The sequence below is a fragment of the Cupressus sempervirens genome, chromosome 11, assembly GCF_028749045.1.
Source record: "Cupressus sempervirens isolate cs-2001-9-10 chromosome 11, ASM2874904v1, whole genome shotgun sequence".
Lineage (NCBI taxonomy): Eukaryota > Viridiplantae > Streptophyta > Pinopsida > Cupressales > Cupressaceae > Cupressus > Cupressus sempervirens.
Window position 1 is genome coordinate 501648731 of NC_143128.1, and position 21545 is coordinate 501670275.

General features: G+C 30.3%; 1 protein-coding gene across 4 annotated transcripts in view; it reads left to right on the forward strand.

The window, feature by feature from the left end:
* The window catches only part of LOC149530562 (floral homeotic protein APETALA 2-like), an 87177-nt gene that overhangs the window by 3446 nt on the left and 62186 nt on the right, over positions 1 to 21545 (forward strand). The gene's annotated exons all lie outside the window — the stretch shown is intronic.

A 21545-nucleotide genomic window follows, 5' to 3' on the forward strand; every position in this document is an offset into this window, starting at 1 on the left:
AAAATAAATGGAATTCCATAATTCATTATCAAAAGTTATCAAAAGTTTTAATGTGATATAAGCTACTAAAAAATATAACAATGTTAACAAAATACAATCTGTCCAAGATCTATTAAACCTCCATTATTCAACATGATATTCTTTTGATTGGACCGGTCTCCCTCTAGACTAGTTTTGTTTCCATTACAAACTATAATGTTATCAATCATTTTTTTTGTGATAATTCACACTACATAACAGTGTTAACAAAATACAATCCTTCCAAGATCTATTAAACCTCCATTATTCAACATGATATTCTTTTGATTGGACCCGTCTCCCTCTAGACTAGTTTTGTTTCCATTACAAACTATAATGTTATCAGCCATTTTTTTTGTGATAATTCACACTACATAACAAGTTTTAAAGTTAATTGTATAATTTGTTGAGAAAATGAAGCTCAAGTGGAGGATATTTTCAAACAGGATATTTTTGGGGAGTAAGATAAAATGAGAATATAAGTAATTAATGAATTTAAGTGTTTTCTTGGATTAAGGTAAAAACATGTTTTACAAGGACTGGAAATCCAATAAGTAGCACATTACATGATTATAACAATGAAGCCCAAAAGAAGAACTATGTTGGAAAACATATGAACCTTCATAATGTCTAGCATACCATCAAAAACCAATGACTAAAATCAGGCCCAAGAAACCAAAAACTGCCATGATGAGAGAGAGACTATGAAACTAAATTAGATCCTTAAGAGCCTTAACTACCTGAATCTATGGTACCTTAGGATCCCCTTCAGTGTACTTTAGTGCCAAGGTCATCATTTTCCTATTTTCTTTGCTCCTTGTCCTTTTTCCTGGATCATCAACAACCTCCCCATGTTGGTCAATTTCCTTGCTGCTCAAATCCACATTAAGCTCAATGCCCTCAAAGTCCATCTTGCTTTTGCCAATCATGAGCTTATAAATGGAGGCATGGATTCCATTGTCACTATCCTGAACAATTTTCTTGATTTTGCCCCCAATCTCCTTGAATTGCCTCAGTAAATGCTCATCCTCTTCTTTTCCTTGTCTCCACTTCTTCTTAGGCCTTTATCAACAATGAATTAAAGTGTAAGTAATATTAATTTAAAAATAATAATTAAAAAAGATAGAATAAAATGAGAATTTTAAAGTTAAAATTTAATTACAAAGTGTTGCATGTTATGTTGTGATTTTGTAGAAGTTATCATCATAATGAGATTTCAACTACACATAAAATCTTGAAGAGTTCAAAAATGACAAGGAGAAATTTAACCTCAATAGTTCCTTGAATATGTTCTTCATTTAATGGGAACATTGTGGTTGATCTCATTAGAAAAAGAGATAAACAAGATGATTATGAAAAACTTAGTGTTTAGTGGAATGTTTTATAATAGTGCAATGAAGGATAAAGAAGAAATAATAAAATGAATTAAATTTTTAGGAACATTTTTAGAGTGTTATACATGTGAGAACGTTTTTAAAAAGGAAGCATGGAACATTGGAGTCTCGACACTTACCATAGCACAAAGTAAGTCAAATTGGTAATGAAGGATTGTATAATTGCAATTATATTTTATTTTACTCAAAATATAGTGAATTAGCTAAGCAACCTTTTAGAGAAACCAGTAAAGATCAAGGAATTTGGAAAAGTATCAAAGAAAGAATTTGTGACGTGATACTAATATATTTTCCAAGGAAATAGAATTATGTAGCAAACATAGTTAAGAAAATTAAGTACTTTATATAGATGAAATTAGATCAACCAATGTGATTATCATTATCTAATGAGAGTAGCTAAAATAGAAGTTAAAAAAAATAAAAAGGGATTTAATTGAAAAGAAAACAATTAGAGAAGGAAGTAGAAGGAAACAACCAATTCAATAGTCCTTAAGAAAGAAAAATGTGGATCCATTTCTAATTTATAGATGGAAGAGTAGAGAGGTCAATGGCTACACAAGTATAAGACATATTCAATTAAATACTTGAAAAAACAATATAGAAAGTCTAATAAGGATTGTAGAACCAAGCAAACTCACATATATAATATTAAAGTGTATCGCATGTAAGCTCCACAATCTTTTTACATGTCACATGCACAACTAATGATCAATCAAGTTGTAATACTATCTATCTTGTAGTAGAGTTTTATTTGTAGCTATTCAAACCAACAATTAGGAGGTAAAATGTAGTTAAACTACTTTACTACTTGACTATCTTGAGCATAAGTTATTGAGCATAGGGTTTTTTGTCCGTTGAGAACAAATGAGTCAAGAGAAGCTTAAATAGATTGTAGACTCAAAATAAAAGAATACACGTGAGGAATATTTTTTCACCTTTAATATAGAAAAAAAATGTTTTATTTCTTGATTTAGGTTATTTAGACATGTATCTTATAATGGAGTTTTATATTTGTAAGTGAATAAATTAGCTATGAAGTTAAGTGAATTTTTGAGATAATAAGTAGTGGAAATTGTTGGAAAGGACATACTAGCTATTTACACTAACAATGGGAGGCAAAATACATTCAAAGTATTTTATTACTTGATGGTCTTAACATATTATTGAGTGTAGGCTTATTTTTTGAGAACAAAAGAGTCAAGTGTAGCTAATGGACAATGTAGTAGTAGAATGTGTTTTTGATTAAAAAGAAAAATTAGGTTTTAAGGAGACTCGAGACCCCATATAGTCAGTACAAATGATATTATATTAAAGCCCCAATAAAAGAATTGATTGTAGTAGTAGAATTTGTTAGAAAATGGACATTACATCTACACATATCTATTCACATCAACAAAGATGTGGTAAAAATAATTCAAGATAATTCAGTACTTAATGGTCTTAGATCATAAATGATTGAGGGGAATATAGCTTTTTGAGAAGATTTATAGAGAAAATGTGAACATATTTAAAAATAGAACTTACAAATGCTTTGATAAAAATCTTAGCAAATAAATTAATTAGAGCCTCCTTTATTATTATTAGGAAGATCTTCCATTGTGAGTAAATTTAAAAAATGTATAGGAAAGTAACATAGTTTTGATTAGGTAAAAACAGGTTTTGAAAGGACCTAAAACCTTGTACAACAAATCTAAGAATATGACAATATAAGGCCCAAAAAAAATAGTGTGAATCACCAAAAAAAGAAAGGGAACAACCGAAAAATTCCCACAACAACGAACATCAATCCTCAACAAGGGAGCTTAAAGATTTAGATTTAGATTTAGAACCTCCCTTGTAGGACCACAAATTCTTATCTAGAGGAGGGATCACAAAGTAACATAGTTTGTTTGGTCACTTGATCAATAAAGTGTTAAAATTATTGCATATTAAGAGAATGAGATAAAGCTTGCTAAAAAATGAAATAAAGCTAGAAGTTAAAAATGGTGGTGTATTATATTTCTTGATGGGAATTTCTAACAACTTTTAAATAGTTATTATTGATACAATCAAACATTTGTGGCCTTGTAGAAAGACCAAATTAGAGAAGTCTTTATTTCTTAATAGTATTTAAAACTATTTCATAAAACATAAATTTTTATTTTTAGTTGAAGCACAAATTTGTTATTTAATTCACAAAATTAGTCAAAAAGGGAGAACTAGTCAAAGGGGAATGTGGTCATTTATTTTAGAGTGTGAAGCTTGATCGTGGAGAGATCTCACCTAAAAGAAATCTTAACAAATAGTGCAATTAAGGTGAATGAGAAAGATACCTTGATATCTTACAACAACTTACACACCACATTAAAATAATATTATTTAGTGGAAATATAAAATGATTGTTGAAGTGACAAGGTCTATATTACATGAAAAGAATATGAGAAGGATTTATGGGTTGAAAAGTCATTAGGATTATGTATTTCTTCATTTGAAGTCCTATGTTTGGATTTACAAATCTTATAGTATACTTTAGCATTGTTAAATATAGGTCTAAGTCCATTGGTATTTATTGGCTTATGTGCACGTGGTAGATCAAATTAAAAAAAAGGATGTCAAGAGTATAGGAAATTAATGTACATCTTTAATTGAGGCCATACATTAGGATTGAAAAAATCTTATTGTATTTAAGCATGGTTAAATATAGGCATATAAGTCTCTTAGAAATTTGAGATTTGTTCTAAAAAATTTATTGGCATGTGCATGGTAGATTAGACCCAAAAAAACAATAAAAATTGTTGGATGTAAAGAGGATAGAGAACATATCTGTGAGATATTTTGAAAGAAATAAATGTGTAAGTTTTGAAACAAAAAATGGAAGAAAGTATTTGTATCTTGTGATGTTCATTACTTGATGAAGTTGTAGGATTGAAGGGACATAAATGACATAAAATGAATTAAAATTATTGTGGATATTGATTCATTGCAAGATGACACCATTTGTCTCTAAAATAATTTGAAGGACATTTCATGTAGAATCTGACTTTATATGTGATATTTCATTCAATAAGTTAAATCAATATTATGAGATCAACACCAAATACAAGGCATACATGAAGCCTCAAGAGTTTTAAAAAAATTATTATAACGATAATAATCAAGGTGATATATATTATCTTTTTAGTTTTGAATTGTTTTCTCAAATTTCAAGAGAATTAATTGTTTGATAGGTATAGATCTAACAGAAGAGGAACATAAGAGAAATTGAAAACAATACAATAAATCCATCATCATCAAAGAATAAAGATATATAAGAGCTGAGTAGATTTATATAATCATACTTGAGAGTGGAGAGATTGACAGACTAATGGTTGAAAAAATTTAAGAGGTAGTGAGACCTATAACGAGGTGTAAATATATAGAGAAAATAAATAGAATGTTAATATTATTTATTAGGGGTAGGAAAGTAATATGAGTTATTTGAACTTATTTACCTTTAAGAAGGATGTGTTTGCTAATGAAATAATTTTAAAATTTATTTAATTATAAAGGTTAGTGAGATGAATTAATCAAATAATAAAATTATTTAGTTAAAATTAAATGAAATATTACAAATTAATCAAACAATTAAAACTATTTAATTAATATAAATAGAAGAATCATGCTAGAGGTGGCATGACAAAATGAATTGTCAAAATGGTAAATCATTTATAGATGTCTACATAAATTAATTACAAAATTAAAATTAAGGAAAAAAATGGTAAGAAAATAATGTAATAATGTATGTTGATTAAAGAAACACTCTATTTTTAACAAATAAGTTGCAATTAGTTGCAATAGAAACCAAAGAAGGCTAAAAAAAACTAAGTAACAAGGGAAAATGTCTAGTTTACTTTTAGGAAGTAAGATGTTCATAAGAAAAAAAATGATATTTCTTAAATGACAAATGCATTTAGTTTATTTAGTAAAGATAGTATAATTTCTTTAAATATGTTATACTTAAATCTTGTATTATTATATTAAAAAAATTATCTTTTTATTCACATTTAAATGTTATTATGTGGTGTTAAAAAATCTATATAGTAAGAAAATAGAAAACAAATGTGACATTTTATATTTTGTAAATAATTGTATTTAATTATATTCTTTTTCAATTTCACATTATTTGTTTGCTTTAAATCTATGTTAACTCTCTATTGTAAGGGTATGTTCACAAGCCATTGTTTAGCATATTATCTTTAGTCCAATTTTTATAGGTGATATTTGTGGAGTTGGTGACCTTACATATGTATTTTGTTGCTTATTTTTCAGTAAAAGACTTGAAATTTCAATTATTAATTTAATAATAATTTTCAAATCAAAAAAGAAAAAAGAAAAAAAACTTATAAAAATAGAGGAAAAAATATTTGTGGAGCATGATTTTGTTCTTGAGATAATGATAGCAACTCCACTAAAAGAAATAAAAGATTCTAAATTATCCTTTTCTTACACTAGAATTACTTAACTACTTAAATTTAATCACAAAAATTACTTAAATAGTGGTATGAAAACATAAAGTGAGCTTTTTCATTTTTCCATTTTGATATCTTTAATTTTAAAGAATTAAAATGGTAGTTACCTTAACCCACTACATCTAAATTTATTTTTAATAAAACCATATTTTAAGAACACAATCTTTTTTATTATTAAATCTATATAATAAAATCATTTTTAAATCTATTTTTATTTTATTTTATTTTTGAAACACTTGTAAATAGTTGAGAATTAGATATAAAGGTCAGCTCTATAGATCTAACACCCTATGTAAGTTTGACAATTTTAAACTTGTGAGGATACAAAAAATCTAAAATTACAATTAAATCAAAGATTATATTCATGTGTTCTATAAAAAATATGATTAAATTAATGCTTAAAGAAATAAATTTTATAGTTGATTATAAAATTAGTTGATTAATATTAAGTTAATTTTATAAATTAGCACATCTCTTTACATAACTTTAATGTAAAATTTTAACAATTTGTATATATATAAAATACTTCCATAATATTTAATAAATACAAATTTAACTAATTATTATTTTTGTTACAATAAATGAAAAATAATTCATTGGACAATAAGTCACATTTAATAAGTGAGCTTCTTAGTGACAACTTTCTTTTAGATTGGAAACTCTAAATTTGTGATTATGTTTGTTCTTCTTTCTAATGTATCTATATAAAGAAAAATTCCTTGTTTTCTAATACTTTTATAGATACAAATTAGTATATAGTATGCAAATTAAAATAAAATTTATATATATTCAGCCTCTTATTTGTAATAAATTAATTTTAGAATTAAAAATAATTATGAAAAGTCAGTATTGGATGATTAAAAAACGCTTACCAATTAAAATGATTACTAAAAGAAATTATAACAATTTAGTGGTTTTTCATATACAAGACAATTATTTAAATACAAATAATAACATATTATATATTAAAAGTATTCTTAATTATTTAGTTTAGATTCATGAGTACAACAAACCTTATTTTTGTTATACTGGCTATCCATGGAGGTGCGATTCACCAAAATGGGTGGTTGGCAAGGGCAAATACCAATATAGCCACCCACATGGACACTTCTCATATTTGTTGGTGTAGAAAACTTACAAAAGAAAAACTTTCACAAGAAAACTAGACTCTCAACCTTGTGATAATCAACATGCTCTCCATTTTGGCTTCGAAAGTAGGGTACAAAATTCCCATGGTGTTTTGTCTCTCCAAGAATAGGCTCAGATATGATCTACAAACAAGTTCAATCCTAAAGATCTCATATTTGTAGGGTTTTGATTTTCTGAAATCTAGATTTGAATCAACATTATTTTTAGTTTGATTCTAGGTACATGCAAGTTTTTTCTAAACCCTTTTTGTGCTTTAGTTTTAGTTCTACAAGCTCATTTCTTATATGATCTAGTCATTTGTTTACTTCTTGATTCTAAGCAACAAAGGAATAGGGATCCTGAAAGCATCGATATTGTTTTGGCATCTTGTCAATCGAATGGTGTCAATCATATTCATATTTAGTTGGTTCTATATTACAATGGACTTTAGGATTATGGGATTATACTCCATACATTGATTCATTTTTCTTATTGCAATGTTGTACTTATCTTATTCTTCACCTCATTATCTATTGCTAATATTACTCTAAAGTTTTTCATCTGTTTTCCATAACTTCATATAATAGATAATAGATAAATAATAAATAGGAAGCATTTATTAACTTATGAAAGTATATGGCTACACATACAAAGTTCTATATATCACTTATGGTAAGGTGATTCAACTAACTGACAACCACCATAATCTTGAATGAATCTATCCTTATCTTTCTATTACCAACCATTTAACCAAGGTACACCAACAAAATGTCATTATACTTACACTTCTTACCATTTAACAATAGATAATTCTAATTTAATTTCTCAAGAAAAAGATAGAATAAATAAGGCTCATGTATTTAGTTGAAAAATAATATGTGACTATCTAGAGAAGTTGTAATAAAGAATCCAATTAATGGTCTCAATACCTCTTTCACAAGACAATGAAAGTATCCAACACATTACACAAATTGAATGACAAAATTAGTCACTCAAAGAGTCCTTGGTGTTAACCACACTTAGTCAGTAAGACGTGTGAGTGAATCAATCTATTACCAATTTTAAACTTTTACTTCAAAAAGTAACAATAAACTACAATGAGGAAGGATATAACATTCAACATCACTGCATATATTGATTTCTAGATTTACATGGAAAGCCCAAGGAAAACTTATGGTAGAATCAACTCACAATATATGAAGAATATTAGAAGAGCTTCCCTAACCAAACTTGGTTCTATAAAATATTATCTTAGGATAAGATACAAATGACATAAAGAAGAGAATCATCATCTCAACACAAGATACATGAGATTAAGTATAACTAAATAAGCATCGACAAACCATTTCGAGCATTCTCCTTAGAATGTTTATGATTTTGACTTGATCTCACTGGCAACAACTATTGATTCAATTCCACAAATCCCACCACATATTGCTACTTCCTTAAATACACATCTTCCTCAATGAACATATACTCCACACCCTTAAGAAATATTCAATCTCAGATTTATAACATTTATGTACAAACTCTAAACAATAATTAGGGCAACCAAAATAAGGGGTAAGGGGGAAATCCTAGAGGTTGACCACTAAAATATAGTTCTCGTGAAAGTGGTTCTATCTAGGAGATAATTAGTACATAAACAACACAATACAATAACCGATGTTATTCCAAACATCACACATGCTTGGCTCACATTATCCAAAGGTGGAACTGGGTAATGTATAACAACAATGATTCACCCCCAAAACATGCCTCAAGATGAAACCACTTAATATGGATCTCTACCTAGAAATTTGTTACCCAGTACCAATTTAACACACAATCTACTACAATAAAAAAAGAAGAAGACATAAACAAGAGAGAAAACCCTATTAGTTAGTTAGCCACAACCATCCCCATAAACCAACTCTAGAAAAAATGTAACACTAAAGAGAATACTTGTAATGTTCCTTGAACACCCAATAATATTCCCCAAAACATATATCGGAATTCTTCAACTATCCAAGCTTCCATAGCTAATCTTCATAAAGTTCCTCATGACTAGAGAACTAGGAAAACACAAACATGGGGAATATCACCAAAAACTTACTTACAATACACATCTCTACTAAAAAATGAATTGAGATATTGCACCAATGTTATGAACATTTCCTCAAAGCCACAATATTGCAAACATCAATACAATGTATTTGTTTGTATTAGTGTTGACAGACATCAAAATTGCCAACATATTATACTATTATGAAACATTAGTGGCAACGCTATGGACTTGAAATGATAGGAGTGCAACATACATAAAATATATAATATATATTCCAAACTAAAAACTCATAACAATAAATGCAAATGAATGCAAATAATTCTTTTATCTATCTCCTACAACACTTCTCTACAAGCAAAAGCTTCAACATTATTTACATATATCTAAAACATCTCAATGATTCATTATCAACATTCCATCATTAATGACAGTGTCATGTTGTAATCCTCATATTAATAGTTTCGTGCTTGTAATCCTCATGTTTACATTGTCATGATTGCAATCTTCATCTTAATTTGAACTTTGATTAATAAAATACATGCATTGCTACTACTTCTGATTAGCAAAACAGTCAACATCTCACTCACAACATGGAGAGCATTTACACAATCATATAACATTTTCAACATACCAATACCAAAGAAACTATAAATCTTGTAAACATCTTAGATCACCCCACAATTATATTTGCAAGAGTCTAGCAATGGAGTCATCAATGAAACATGTTAAGAAGTTATTAGTGCCATCACAATAACTTATCTCATGTGGGATAGAAAGCCCATAGGGGCTTGGTGAAGAGCTGATTTCATAATTGAAAAAAGTAACTTGGGTGTAAATCAATGACAATATATACTACCAACAATATCCCCGTTTATAATTGATGGGAACACAACATTTATTTTATTCTTGTTGGAAACATGATCTCCACATCCTCCCCTCTTTTACCAATATCTCTCTTGCAAATTGAACTTGTACAATCTCTACTCATTGATGAGCACATAATGGCCAAGGACTTTGAATCTTTATTGGCTTTCCACTTATCAAAACCTATCATTTCTATCTTTCTATGATAATCTTTCCCTCTATCAATAATTGCCAATCAAAGAACCTACTCTCCTAAGGATTAGATCACATCAATCCATGAATTAAGGAATTTATATTGAGGTTACTCCTGTGCAAAGATGCATCATATTATGAATCTAGTTAGTAGGGGAAATAGCCCCTTAGTTCTCCTCGAGACACTCAAACGTATTCTAAGAAAATTTGCACAAAGAAGTGAGTTCCTCACACAAGGAAACTCCATGACCTGTATGAGAAAATACCCTTGCGCGAGTCCATTCACGCTATTCCACACAAAAAGAAATCCTTCCAGGGCTTCTTGTGCAAGAGATGGGTATCTCTCGCATGAGAAAACCTTGCCTTACATGTGAGAAAGTTCCCTCATGGCACTTTCTTGTGCGAGCTTTCATATAGGTTCACATGAGAAAATGGATTTCTCGTGTGAAACTTGATGACAGTGAAGTTTGAAAGCACTCAAAACATGCAAAATTTCAACTAAAATGTGACAAATTTTCAGTCACAAAGCGATTAATTGAGTACTCACCGAAGGTCCGTAGTCTGTTGGTTGATTGTTTTCAAAGATGTCTACAATATTATTTGTAGTGGGAACATACTCTAATTTGCTTTCTTCTTTTATGTAACCTTCTCTCTCAAAACCTAATATTTGATGTATTGTACTTAGTCCTTGAATACATTATAGGATTCTTTAAAATGTTTATAACATTGATATTCTCACTCATAATTGGGATGGGATCATCACACATTACTTGGATGTCATTTGAAGTTTTCCTTGAACATCCACAAAACTTGAGTGCAACAAGTAACTACAACAATATATTCAACTTATGATGTCCATTTAAATATTTCTTTTAAAGTGAACCGAGAGGGCATTTTATATCACAAGAAAAATACATTTCCACTAGTATTTCTTTCATCACCTACACAACCAATCATTCAACAAGAAGTAGCCTTCAAGAATTTAGTATATTTTTTATATCATAAACCATAATTCATAGCCCATTCATATATTTGACAATTTTCTTAACAATCTTCTCATGTGGTTGCTTAGGATTGGCTTGATATCTTGCAACCAAACAAACTACATGGATTATATCAAGTCTAGAAGTAGTCAAGTCCAAAAATCCTCCAATCATAGACCTAAAAATGACATGATCAATATGGAGAGAATCATCTTCTTTTCTCATACTATAGTTGATAGTCATAGGTTTACTCATTTGATATTGAATTCTCCATAACATTTATTTTCAACATTTTCTTAACATACTTAGCTTGAGAAATAAATTTATCATGATCCAGTTAAGCAATTTGAAGTTTAAGAAAGAAACATAACTCACCAATCATTGACATCTCAAATTCTATTTCCATCTCATTTTCAAACTTTTTACATTCAACATCATCTATAGTATAACTATCGACACGTTATTCTCCTCAACCTTAAATTCTTATTTGTAGTTTCTTTCTTTAAATCGTGCTAGTGTAAATACTTGTCTAACCTTGTATACTAGGCCCTTTGGACTTGTTTGAGAACATACTGTAAAGCCTTTTTGAGTCTGCAAACTATATCTAGGTCATTTAACAAATGAAACCCATTCTATGTAAACCTCTTGTTCAAGGTAACCATTTAGGAAGGATGACCTAACATCCACAAGATATACTTTGAAGTCCTTGTGAGTAGTTGGAGAAAATGTCTCCTCAAAGTCAATCCTTTCAATATGTGATTATCCCTTATAGACCAATATTACATCTTAAACTGTTAGCTTCCCCCAAAAAAGCCAAAATATTTTTGGGAGGATGAAATGTATAAAGTGAATAATCTCCTATAAGTGCACGCTTTCCTTTCAATTTAAGGAGAACTATTGCACATTGGGCTACTTTGTGTCTTCATCGATGGGGCAATATAACATGTATGTTCATGTTGGGGTACTTAACATAGAGAAAAAATATAGGGCCATAAATTTCCTATATAGGAGAAAGTGGAATAGAGTAAGTGGTAGATTAAGAGGGTTTATAAAGGAAAATGGGTGTGGGAGGTATTGTATGGGTGTTAGAAGGGAGTGAAAAAACAAGAGTTTAAATCTCACATTCCTCATCCGCAATAAAATTAGAAAATATTAACCAAAAGTATATAATATGTTCTCTAACTGAAATATACCACCACAAATTCTTACACTATTTTCCATAAATACTAATTTTTTTTTCCTATATTGAACACACATTCAACATAATCAGAAATGATTTTCTCTCTATACTTTTGATATCGAGCTAATTATTATAAGTATGACAATTTCTAAAAAAAGGTTTAGCAAACAAAGTCTATTAGAAGGATTGACTTTAGTTGTTGAGTAAATTTTAGATTAATGTAAATATTATAAAAGTAAGAGTATCCATTTCTAGCAACCATACATCCAAGTACAAATCTTTAAAAGTGTCGTCGTTCTTCAAAAGTCTTTATATAATTAAAACTGCACACTTGCCAATCAGCCTGTTAATTACTTCATACAATCAAGGACTTGAAATATTGTATGAAATACAACTAATTAAAGAAAATTAAGAATATACTAGTGCTCCACACATTGTAATTTGTGCATAAAAATTATTTAGCATTGTGAAAGAAATTGAATACTTAATATTTTTAAAAATTAATATAATTTGTAGGTAAAGTGAGTTAAAATAGATTAAGTATAGTAAGACAGGTTGGGAGTTCTAAGACTATATTATTTATATTTAAAAAAATATTATTATAAAATGTAAAAAAGTGATCAAAAAATTTTCAAATATATTTTATCATAGAGATATTGATCTATAGTTATTTATAAGAATGTTTGTATTGTATTAGATAAAATTAATTTCTTATTCATTACTTTTCTAAATTTTGATATTAAAAGGAAGATAAATGATCATACTCATTGCAACAAATTCCTAAAGGCTTGTAGAACACATTGTTGTTGTTGTATTTAATATTTAATATATTAGAATTGAGATATTTTGCTAAACGAGCTCTTGATAAAGATAGTTTAAAGAACATACATCAAGCTTACTCATGATTCAAACTTGATTAGCGAAAGGTAAAATAAGGTCAATTTTCGTCGTGTCTACTTATGGTTTAAGTGAAAAGGTACCTTTCCATGTAAGCAAATGAATAGCAACACATGCATATTGTAATCAATTTATTATATTGTATCAATTGAAAAATATATATAGAAGACTACCATCTAGAAGAAAACGTTTGAGATGAATATGTAGGAATCATGAAGTATATTAGACCATACAAATGTATTTTAGTTTAAAAACTTAAATAATATCAAGTGCGTGGACTAGTGATTCTCAAACAAAATATTGTTATGATAATCCTTAGTTGTTTAAAATAATCCTTTTCAAGATTATTGGTGGTACTAGAATCAAAGATCAAGGACATGTAGAGAGAAATATTAATACTAGTTCAAGAGGAAGTTAGAAGCAAGGATGCATGATTTAAGCTTATTGGTCTTATAAATCCATGTTATGTATGAAATCCTATGGCTTTCTGTTAGTTATGCAAAAGATATGGTCACCAAAATGACTCCTACAAAAAATTCCATACTATTAAAATGGATGAGAGAGAATATTCTTAAAACTATATGGGGAAATATGTGGGGACTTGAGAAACAAAACCCTCGATCAATTTGAGAGGTGGGGTTGGGCAAAAAAATAGTGTTGATGATTTTGTTAAAGACACTAGTACTAATTGTTAGGAAAATGGTGCCTCAACCTTTCAAAATAAGAAAATAAACTATTGATATTTGAGCATAGGGTGTTGCGAGGGTGGCGTGGGGGTTATTATTGTGAATCTTACCTGTTCATCATTAAGTGATAGATCAAATATTGGATATTCCGTGCACTTTTCTCACCCAGTAAGGCAATCTTATAAGGGAATTGTATTATGACTATGCATTATAATGTATTGGAGTAGTATAATAGCTTTTGGGGTGCATCTTTATCTCTATTATTCATACTTCTCTAAGAACCTTGCTGTACAAGTAAATAGTAATATTTTGTTGATTTCTAAATATATATTGGGAAGCTCTTGAAGTGTTGGGTTTTTATCCTACAATGGTTTTCTCATGCATAAATGGTACAAACCATTGCACCAAAACCTCGAGGTGTTAGTGAAGACCGCACAATAGGATCGTAACATCCGACCACGCTTCGCAATGTAGACTCTGGATTGGATGTGCATCCATATGGTGGGCCCTCCCTTGGCCATATGAGCCTCGGACGAACACTGCAATGCCGACATTATCACCCGCTCTGAGACTTGAACTTGGGTGGAGGCTCCAATACCACATGGTATGAGCCATTGCACCAAAACCCCGAGGTGCTAATGAAGGCCACCCACTAGGATCATAACAATAAATGATTGTATTGTGGAATGCATGTTATTAATGCTTAATTCTACCAAGTTTCTTACAATCATCACACTAGACTACCTTTATGTTACAGACTATTTGATTTTGAGGTTAACATAGCTAACTTACTATAGATTCTACAACATAAGGGTTAAAGGAAGGAGACAAATGAAGCAATTGAAATATCATGCATTGAAAGTCAAATTAAGAACACCAAAGAGGATATTGTCGTAGATCTAGAGCAAGGAAAGGAAGCCCCACCATAGGTCAACCTTATAATTAATTTTAATTGTGCCTTTGAAAAAAATAATAACACTACAAGTCAAGCTTTTGATAGAGGGAGAAATATAAACTAAGAATTCTTGTTTCTCTCTTTAGACTACCTCTTAAAATGGCTAGTCCATGAAGGCTATTATTTTTGAAGACAAGAATACTTTTGAAGACCCATTGTTTTTTTGATTCTTATGAAATTGGATGGAATAACTCAAGAAGAATAGACTTGAGAAAATGAGAAAAAAATCAAGAAGATAAATCTAATGTAGGAGGAGAAAACAAGGGAAAAGGACACAGTTCACAAAGAGACACAAAAGTGTGAAGTTTCTTGGGAGGCCAGGTCTCACGAAACAAATGGATTGTTAGATCTTTCGAGGTAAAAAAATGAAGGAAACAAGTGCCTTTCGCTAGGGGGACACCCCTTTCTTCTTAACAAATGTATTGTTAATATTTTATTTTTTAATTTTTTATGAAGGTTATCTCTTGGAATAATAGATGACTTGATAGTCATTTCAAATAGCACCCCATCAAGGGCTGGTTAATAGAATTAGTTGAAATTCTATATTATCATCAATTATGAAACTAAGATGATGCACTCTTTCTTCTCTATATCTATAAAAGAGCATTTGTTCGATTATTCTATTGGCTCAATTGATGGGGCTTGAAGAGGTATAGCTGTTTTATGCAAACCCTCAAGATTTAAAGGGTTTCAAGTATATAGATTTACTTGACCAACTTTGGCTTTCACTTTTGATGATTTCAGAACCACTACCATATGAGATCTTTCCAATATCATGCTCCCAACACAAGGCCTATGGGAATACAACTTAGGGACTCCTTAAGGAATTTAATGAATGGAAGACATTTAGAGAGATGAATTATTTGAGGAAATTCCCCCCTTATTCCATTGGAAAAATTAGCAAGACTTGAGGCGAACTTATCTAAAAACATGGAGGATATCCTCTACTTCATCTCCCATTATGGTTTATTAGATGTTGATCTCCAATGATTATAGTTTACTTTGCCAAATTGATTAGATGTTGGATATATTCTTAATCTCTAATGGCTAGAATATCCTTTTGAATATTGGATTCTTCTAACTAGTTCAGACCATAATTATATTCTACAAAACTAGTTGGATGGGGTGTCTAAGGTCTTTCCCTTTTGAATACAAGATAATGTGTGCTTCTCATTTAGATTATAGAGACCAAGTTACAGTTTGATAGAATATTCCTTTTGTACGAATCATATATTTTGTGTAATGAAAAAAATTGAATAATGTCACTTGGGTATGGTAAAATGTTGAAAAATGCCTTCCTTTGAAGACATCTTCACTAAAAGAGATAATATTTTTAGTACTCTCAATGATATCCTATAAAATGTGACACTTGAAAAAATGACCAAAGATTACATGGTAAATAAATGGATATTAGAGTTAAATGGTTGGATCTCTCAAAATTAAAGGAAATATATGTATTGGAAATGAAAATAAAGAATCAATGGTTGATTAAATAGGATCACAATACAATTTGTTATAACCAATCTATTATGAAACATAGGAAAATAAATCTTATTATTATTTTTCTGTAAATGGAGAGATTCTTAAAGAAGAAGACGACATACTTCAATTTGTAGTCTCTTTTTTTGCCAAACACACATTATTCAATTCTAACTCAGATTTATTTATTCTTTAAAACCTTCTTGATGTTATTCTAATTATTTTGAATGACAACATATAATAAGGATTTGCAAAAACGTTTATTTTTGTGGAGGAAGTTAGAAACATTGTCTTGTCTTTTTCTACCTTCAAAGCTCTAGAGCTGGATGACCAGTTCCTCATAGTATTTTTTAGGACCTTTAGAAAATCATTGCTAATGATATCCTCAATGTTGTGAGAAACTTCTTTATATGTGGTTTATTTCTCAACATTCTACTTTTATGGTTCCTATTCTTAAAAAATATTAGGCCTTTACCTTATAAAACTATAGACATATTAGTCTTTGGAACACTACATGTATATAAGATCTTTTGAAAGGTCTTAGTTAATGGACTAAAAACATGTCTCAGATCATCTTGTCTTCTTGACTAGAAGAGGTTTATTAAAGGTTGTAAAATAATGGATGTTTGTCTAAAATATCATGAAATTATTCACTCTATGGATTATAGAAAAAACCCAAGTATGTCTTCAAAGTGGACATATCAAAGGTATATGATTTTGTTTCTTGGCCTTTCTTGTTTTTCGTGATCAAAAGGATTTTTTTTGAAAGGTCATATTGTCAACTTGATCAAAGCATGTGTCCTTACAATTTAATGCTATTTTTATTATCAATAGAGTTCTAAGAAGGAACATCTCTTAAAGAAGAGGCACAAGGAAATGAGATCCACTAATCGCTTCTCAATTTTTTGTGTTGGCGAGATCCTAGGAAGAAACTTACAAAGAAAGCTTATTCAAAGGATTATCATAGTTGTTGAGGAAACCTTGTCCTTATCCCCCTCTACTCATTAAAAATTCCTTGAAAATCCAATCCTTTTTAGAAAGCCTCTATCTTTGAAGCTAGGTATTAGAAGACTACTCTTGGGAGTTATGCTAAAGTTTCTTGGTAGTATAGCAATTACAAAAAAAGTGATTCTTTTTTTTAATATTGAGAATTGTGTCACACATAAAATGTTAGGATATTACAACGTCAATGTGTCAAATTACCCAATACCTTTTAGCCTACCTTTCATTATTAAAAGTCTTAAGGATTCACTTCGAATAAACATCACAAAAATGTTTCACAGGAAAAGTTAGTCAGGTGAGAAGGAAAAATTCTTAGTCAAGCTAGTAAATTAATATTCCTCAAGGCCTCTCTTCGAAGTATCTTTGTTTGTTTATAATTTTAGATTTCATGTCTCATACTATGGAATAAATAAAGGTAATAAATTTCTAAATAGGCACAAAAGAACACTCTAGGATGACTTTGGAAAACTAGGTCACTATGTGCCTTTCCAAGAAACTTAAGGTTTGGGAATGATAAAAACTTCAAATTTCCAACAAAGATCTACTTCCAAAGTATGTTGGAGCTTGATTAAAAACTATATATACTAGGAAAATAATTAAAGAAAAATATGTTTCAAAACCGTGGTGTCCATTGCGCCAAAAGATCAACCTATTAATTCCTAGTATAGATTCCACAAGAGGTGGTTAGTATCTTGTCACAAATGCCAAGGGGAGTGGTGAACACTTTTCCAACAACCCCCTCTCCAGCAATTCTCGAGGGGATTCAAACTTGTGACCTTTGATACCACTTGTTACAAGTGTTTTTTTTCATTGCACCAAAAGATGGACCTTACAATGCTTGATAAAACCACTAGACTTATAGAGTGTATAGGATCTAGTTAGTCTCTTGTCACAAATCCCAAGGGGAGTGCTGACCATTTTGCCAACAAAATAAATGAAAAATTATGATTAGAAATGCCTACTCTCTAGTCACAATCATTCCAAAAAACTAGTTATATGACACTATTCTTAAAATTATAAATATTTTTAGGAAAGGGGTCTAGTGGAGGATTGGTTATGGAAATATGGTTGACTTCTAGAATGACTTTGGGAGGGAATATCTCCATTTTTCATGTAATTAAAGTTTTAACCAACTTAAAATATACCCCTTCCATAATGAATGATAATTCTATTAATGGTTGATATAAATTGGTATGGAGACAAACATTGCTGTTATTTTTCTTTTTGAGAAAAAGAGGGAAAGTTTTATAGTAAAGAAAATGCTGATATCAAAGTGCATACAACTTTTCTCAAATGCTTTAGTAATAGATTGAAAAACTTGCATCTAGTTCTCCTTAAGAGAGAGATTATTACATCTAGACTTCTAATTCCTCAAGAAACTTCTATGTGAGATTTTCTCATATCTTACAAGAATACTAAACTTGTCTTCCCATCTTCATTTGAAACTCTTGTTTGGTCCCTAAGATCAAATTCTGTAGGTGGACAATGACCCATAACAAGATCCTAACAATAGATAATATATAGAAAGAAGACATTGACCACCTAATTATACATTGACAATATTCTAGGGGATTCAACTATAATATTCTTCAATCTATCCCTTTTTATTTGATTTTATCTAACTTATTCAAAGACTTCATGGTTAGGTAGTATCATAATCCCTTTTCTCTCATAATGTTATACATTTGTTGGAAATTGTTTCATTTTTAGTTTGGGGTCTTGGAAAGAAAGAAAGGTCCTCATCTAGTTGGGGATAAGTGAGGACTAGCAAAATGTTATTTATAAACTAAATAGAAAGAAAATGGAAAACCCTCTTCACAACCCTAATTTTCAAAAGAAATGATCCAAATTGATTAAACACAAGAAGGCGTTCAATGTAGAAATGGATCAAGTGACGAAAAATAGGGAGAAAGAGAGGGGTTATGAGTGATCTTTCTATTATGGGAGAGTTATGTGCCAAAAATTGAAAATAAATAAAAGATAAATACTTAACTTGAATCTGGAAAATGCTGATTTCTGATGTTTGTACAAAGTTTCTAAAAAATCTGCAACCGGTTCTGGACTAGAAATGCCAAGATGGAGAAAACCTAGAAATATTTTGTCTTTTTGAAGGGAGGTCAATCTTGACCCTATTGGCGGGGCACAATCTAACCCTAGGGCACAATTGTACCTTGAAAAGTCAACCTTGACCTGTACTACTTCGAGAAAATTTATGTTTGTAGATCTTGCAAGTTTGATGTTCTACACCTGTATCTACAAGAAAAATGGCTTTGTTTGGATCAAGGGTTTGCCTTAGTCAAACCCCAGTTTGGAATCAACCTTAATAATTGAATTGAAATATAGAATGCTAGTAAGTAGTTGAAGTAAATCTAACAATGAAGCTATGATACTCAATAGATATGCAATTGTATTTGAAATGTAAACAAGTATATTGATATGAAAGCTTGAACATAACATTAACAAATGTAAATAAAAACCTCTATAATTGCATGCTTAGAATCCACCTTGATAGAAGAATGAATAGATCTTGAAAATGAACAAAGGATCTTGAAGGATGATCACACCACCATGATGGCTAAATCTACGATTTTTAATGATGAATCTTGAATGCTTGAACAAAATCCCTTAAAGGCTTGAATGCTTCAATCCTTGATCTTCAATGGAAAACTTGAATGCTTGAATGATAGAATGCTTGCTTGATCTTGAAAAGTAGATAGTTGCTCATATGGGCTCCTAGGTTCTTTGCTTGTATAATAAGTGGATTGATTGTGCATAGATTGTTGATAGTAGATGTGCTCATGAAGTTATGGATGGAAAGTAGATGTCAAATGAGGGTTGAAGGCTTCCTTATATAGATATCTAGGGTACAAACTTTTAGAGAAGGCCAACATAGGAGCATTAAATCTTATTTAACCTTAACCCTTAGGAATAGACCTAGATTAAATGTAATTTAAGAGTACCATTCAAAAAATTGAAACAACTGACCCAGAAGTGGAAAAAGAAGCTTTTCAAAACTCGAGATCTTGAAACTCCCAAAAATTGAAAATGGGAATTGGGGTCAGGGACAAGGTCAACCTTGCCATAGGTTAGGGTCAAGGTTGACCTTGACCCAGAGGCCAAAGTCTTCAGTTTCATAGAGCAGATTATTTGAAATAAGCTAGAAATAAAGAGAGAAAAGCAGAATAAGGGGAAAACTACTAGGTTCATGAAAAGACCCATTCAAGGCACTTGACATGACCCTAGACCACTTACTCGAAGGGCTAAACGCTCTTAACATGGAAGTGCTTCCATTTTAAGACGATACATAAACATTTTTTTAAAATATAAAGGATAATTTAATCCCTCCACATTATGGCTAGTTTAAAAGTCCTCCTTAATGTCAAAATCTAAGGATGAAACAAAATTAGGGAATTGTTCATGATCTATCCAATGTTAATAGTGTTGGAAATATAGATGGAGTAACTGGGTGGGGTGGGGGGTGGGTGGGAGTGGGGGGGGGGGTGGGTGTGAATCAGTTACCACAAAAACAAATCCACAGATCCCTTAGATGTTTTATAAAACTAGTTACTATTGTCACTTGGTAAACGTACAGAAAAATGTTGTAACTCGGTAGATGCAGTGTTTGTTAACTTTAATAGAACTTAAACATTCAGAATGATTAACATACACGCATAAAGAAAATAACATGAACACATGAGACATTAGATTTAATGTGGAAACCCAATATGGGAAAAACCACCAAGTAACTAGCTATTGATTTTCACTCTTCTGAAGTGAGCCCTGTTAGGAGCCATCTCGGTTAAAAGTTACAAAACATACTATTAGGTGTGATCTTGTTAGAGGATTTAATCACCCTGTTAGGAGTGGCCTTGCAAAAGGACTTTAGAACAATTCAATAGAATTGTCAGCTTGTTAGAGGATTTACAAATGGCTATTAAACCAACTTTGTTAAGAGATTTTAAGAATCACTACTACAATGGTGAGAAAGTAACAATGAATTGACCTGAATGAGATGCAACTAAATTGCTGATACAGATCTCTATTCTACTTCACTAGATCCTCTCTGATCGAATAAATCTTTATTGTTCCTCAAGGATATCTGACCATCCTTCAAAGTTTGCTCACACTTTCCACTTCAAACAATCAATACACTTGCATGCTCGCTCATTACACTTTAGAACTCTCAACTTGACCTTTTATTTATACCTTACAAATTATCAAGTCGGCTTATTT